This window comes from Saccostrea echinata, unplaced genomic scaffold (assembly GCF_033153115.1).
Source record: "Saccostrea echinata isolate AGI-Se365-2 ecotype Australia unplaced genomic scaffold, CSIRO_AGI_Sech_v1 ptg000046l, whole genome shotgun sequence".
NCBI lineage: Eukaryota > Metazoa > Mollusca > Bivalvia > Ostreida > Ostreidae > Saccostrea > Saccostrea echinata.
Window position 1 is genome coordinate 12,075,566 of NW_026889795.1, and position 5,451 is coordinate 12,081,016.

Here is a 5,451-nt window from a genome sequence, read left to right on the forward strand (position 1 = left end):
GGATCCACGCCTTGGCCGTTCTAATCGATGCCATGTTTAGTGCATGCTGACCATGATTAGATAACTGCATGTGCTTTGAAGACCCACCACTATCCAAGCGATTCTGTCTCTGTGACTCTCTATGATTAATGTGTATAGTTTTTTTTTTTTTAAGATGGCTTGTTTGACAGATCGCTTCCATTCTTTGTCATTTAGCAGTTTTGTTTACATTTCTATATTTAGAAATCGTGTCATTTGCCAGACCCCCAGCTTATCAATGGCAGCTTACACTGGGGCTTCATGTCTGGGTAACAAACTTAATATGTCATCTCTCTTGAGAGATGACAATAACTACACTTCAAATATTGTTTCATGTCAGAATGTATATATATCGCGATTATTAAATCAATGTTTTCTAAACTATTCTGTAGAATCGATAAAACTTATCACAACACAATCAAACAAATAGACGAAAAACCTTTTAAGTATTCAAAACATTTCAGTATAACATTACATGTGTTTACAGATAATGTTTGAAAATGCATATATGTTGATAAGACAAAAAAAAAAAAAAAAAAAAAAAAAAAAAAAAAAATAAGACAGGGGTTATAGACATCTTACCCGCCTGTAGGAAACACTTTTGGAAAATTTGAAATCACAAGATTTTACCAAAATCAACAGCTTAAAAACTTACGACTTTTCAACTTTATACACAACCATTCCCCACGATAAATGAAAGTCCAGGCTTTTTGATATCATTGACAGCTGCTTTTTCAATAAAAATGGAACTCGTAAATATACTTACCTTGTCATTGGTCATTTACAAAATTATTTTGTTAAAAAAAAATTCTGATTATACACACAAGTACTCTGAAGTTGACATTAAAAAGATGCTTGAGTTTCTGATTGACAATATCTATGTGGTTTTTGGAGACCAGGTCTTCCAACAATCTATTGGAATTCCCATGGGTACCAATTGCGCCCCGTTATTAGCAGACCTTTTTTTGTATTCATATGAAGCAAAATTTGTCCAAAATCTTGTACGTGAAAAGAAGAAAACACTTGCTGTGGCGTTCAACTCGACATTTAGATATATCGACGACGTATTGTCAATCAACAATGGCTATTTTCATTCTTATGTCGATACGATATATCCTGGTGAACTTGAGATAAAAGATACCACAGAGTCTGACACATCTGTTTCATATTTGGATATTTTACTTGAAAAAGACGTTAATGGTAATCTAACAACCAAGCTTTATGATAAACGTGATGACCTTAACTTTTCAATCGTCAACTTCCCTTACTTATGTAGCAATATACCTTCATCACCTGCATATGGGGTTTATATCTCTCAGTTGATTCGATACGCAAAAGCATGCTCTACGTATGTACAATTTCTAAACCGAGGAAAATTATTGACAAATAAGTTGATGAAACACGAATATCAGCTTTCTCGTTTAAAGTCATCATTTCGTAAGTTCTTTGGTCGATACAATGACCTTTTCAGCAAATACAATTTATCTTTGAGTCAAATGCTGACTGACGTTTTTCATCCTAATTGTTAGGCCATTATTTACACACTGAATTGTCGACGGATTTTTCCGTTATTTCCCGATCATGACAAGGAGCACACGGCGGGTGTGACCGGTCGGCAGGGGATGCTCACTCCTCCATGGCACCTGATCCCATCTCTGATGTTTGGAGGTCCGTGTTTGCTCTGCTCCTATTTTGTATTGTATAATGGACTTTTGAGCTTGAATACTGTTCGTTATCTCCATATATTTCATGTTCTACATGATGAATTAAAAATATGTGTAAAATGTCAGTAGTTAACATTTATTCCTACTATATGCATTGTATATCTAATATTGCAATTGATATTTGGTATACGATTTAAGATGAAAAATTGAAGTTTTAAATGTTTTCTATCATGTCATTTGCACTTTCTTTGAATACTTGTGGGGTAGGAACCGAGATTTAAATTAATTTAAGAAAGCTTATTGTCCAAATCTCTGATTTTCCTGACGGAATGTCTAAGTGTTGGGGCTTCAAAGATAAAAAAAAGAAAAAAGAAAAAAGAAAAAAACTTCATCGTAGTCCATTTCTTAAGCAACATAACCCATTGTATGCGAGAGTGTGTACTTGTAGATTCACCTTCGTCCTATTGATTATGTTGAAACCTTATATCTCAAATAATATTTGTCTTCTAAGCACATTTAGATTTCGAATATTGTCTGAGAAGTTCTCTTACAGTTTGAATTATATTCAGGGATTTCATAAACTGTGTTTTGGATTGTACTATACTTCATTGTCAAATAATAAGTGTATAAAAGTGCTTATACAATTGGGCTTTTCAGAATTTTATTTTAATTTCAGTTTTCTTCGATGAAGCCTTGAAAGTTAATTGTACAAATGTTTTTAAGATTCAATACTTAGAAAGATATTTGAATAATGTGCATGTTTATTAATTAGCATCAATATAGAAATGCATGATCTCTATGATTCATTTATAACCATTAAAACACACAGCGTTAATATCATCCATATTTTTTGTAATCTAATCAGTTTTAATTCTTGAAAGAATTTTTCATACTTTGTTAAAATTTTCAGGTACATTGATGGACGGTGTACTTTTTTAAAGCATCGTTTCATTTTAAAGAATACCTACTGTTTAAGAATAGAAATACGAGGGAAAACAAAGCACTAAATAAAAAAAAAATGGAAAAATTGAAAGACTAATTTTTTGAATATATTTGAAAGACCCATGTCATGGATATGATCTTATGATATGCAGGTTTATATAAAAATTTTACCAAAAAATCTGTTAAAAGATGATTTTATTTCTGGAATCATGGCTTAGTACATTGCATTTACTAATATGAAGACGATCTTTACGCTTCAAAAGAGTTAAAAAATGTTTCTCAGATAGTATAATGAGTATTGAAAATTTTGGCTAGTGTAATCTTTGCCATAGAATTGAAAACTGTCAATACTGATTTCAAATATTTGATAGGCGTCTGATCAAAATATTTTCTCTGACAATGATTATTTATTAATATGTAAAAAAAAAGAAGTGTCTGTGAGATACTGATGCCCCCGTATGGCAACTTACGGCGAGGGTTGAGGTATCTTAATTGCAAGTCAAACTCCAAGGTCAAAAGGTCAAAATTGTTGGTATATAAAGGAAGGTCTTGTCGCAAGAAATACACCTTTGAAATATGAAAGCCCTAGTACAAATGGTTCAAAAGTAATGGTCAAGGCTAATTTTTTTAAAATGGGTCAAACTCTAAGGTCAAGGTCAGAAGGTCAAATGTTTTCATACCCATTGGAATGTCTTGTCACAGTGATTACACATGTAAACTATGAAAGCCCTCGCACCAGCTAATCATAGGTTATTGCCAAGCTTAAAGCTCGGAAATTTTTGGTAAAAGTGGGTCAAACTCCAGGTCAAGGTCACAAGGTCAAATTTGGTGGTACCCTAAAAAATTCACAAGGAATACACCTGTGGGATTTGAGAACCATAGCCCAACCCAATCAAAATTTATATCCAAAGTTAAAATTTTTGAGTACAAACAGACAAACAGACAGACAGCTAGACAGACAGACGGACGGACAGGGCAAAACAATATACCCCCGAATCTTGATTATGGGGGCATAAAAAGAATTAAATCTAAGTAACCATGATGTGGATATTTATTACATGAATTATATTCTGCTCCTGATTTGTATTTTTAATGGACTTTTGAGCTCGAATACCGTTCGTTATCTCTATATATTTAATTCGAGAATCCGTAGTTTTCTTTATAGTTTATTGAAAAACAAATTGGGGATATTGATCATCTAGGGTCTACAGAAGGAATATTTTCACGATCAGGGACAGCTTTTAATGATGAATAAAAAAGTAATATCAACGGTAATTTTGCTACAAAGTGTTATTACGAAGAAGTGTTTAAATATTCCAAAATTGGAAAGTATTAACGTAGGTTGTAGACCTTTAGAAATTAACCGAAAACATACAATGAAAATAAGATATATGAATCCCCTGCTACAGATTTTAGTTCTCTGAAAATTTTATGAAATTCGTCTACATCGTTTTTGTGTCATTTCATCCCATGCATACCATTGTCGTCGTAAAATTAGGGACGTTATTTTTTTTTAGTTCTATTGGGACAACGTCGTTTTTGACCCGCTCTCAAGCAAGAATTAGTTTAAGAAAAACAATAATTTTTAAATGGTACAAATAAAATTGTTTCCCCTTTGGTAATTTGACATAGGGATGATTTTAAAAAAAATCTATGAAAAATATTAAAATGTCTTTGGGTTAGTTTTGTCGGAATTTAAACGTAATCAATTGCTTTTATATTAACAGAAATGACGGTTTTAAGAACGGCGCCAGAAAAAAAAATCATTGCCACATAGATTTGACATAGTGAGTACCGATCGGGAACACAGTACAGAAAACATGAAAAAAAATGCTGAAAAAGAAAAAAAAGAAATTTTTTATACATGCATATATTCAAAATATATTGTGCAAAAATGTATTCGCTATGTCTTATTTGTCACACATATAACTACTTGTGCATGTATTTAACTGTTTTAAACTACAACTTAGAGAGAAAGGGTAGGCGGCCGTGCAGGTGCATTGCTCCTAGAATGATTAAGAGACTTTTTTCTTACAAGAATAGGACTAGACATATAAATGAAGAGGGAAAAAATTCAGTTCCCTATTTATCTGACAAGTAAGAAAATTGGATTTCGCCAAAACATTAGGAGAAAGAAAGGACGGATGGTTAAATCCAACTACTATTTAGGACAGCTACAAATGCGTGTAGGCAGTAAATTATCTTTTTCAAGAAAATAGTTTACGTCTAATTGACATATTGATATAATTGATTTTAATCATTTCATTGATATAGCCCCTTTTCTTCTAAACCAAAAACCGTTCACGGTAGCTCAGTCGGTAGAGCGCTCGCTCCGTGATCGGGAGGTCGTGAGTTCGAATCTCGGCCGCGACAGACCTAAGTCGATAAAAAATAGGTAGCAACTGTTCCTTCGCCATGCGCTCGGCACTTTGAAGTGAAAGTTGCGGGTCTCTCGGATGAGACCTTAAAAACCGAGGCCCCGTGTCACGGCAGGCGTTGGCACGATAAAGATCCCTCACTGCTCAATGGCCCTGAGTGCCGAGTAAAGGTCAAAATTTGAAGCCCTTCACCGGTATATGGTGACGTCTCTATATGAGTGAAAAATTCTCGAATGGGACGTAAAACAATATACAATCAATCAATCAATCTAAACCAAAGAAAACCTTCGTTTCATTCTGCTTGATATAAATCTTGAACAATAATCTTCAAAATCTTAAGCAGAAGTATTAATCAAAAGGCTTTTCTAAATTTAATACTGATCAACAAAGTGAAAACCCCCTTCCCTCACCCTTACCCCAAACACGCTTCTAATTTGTTTCTGATGCCT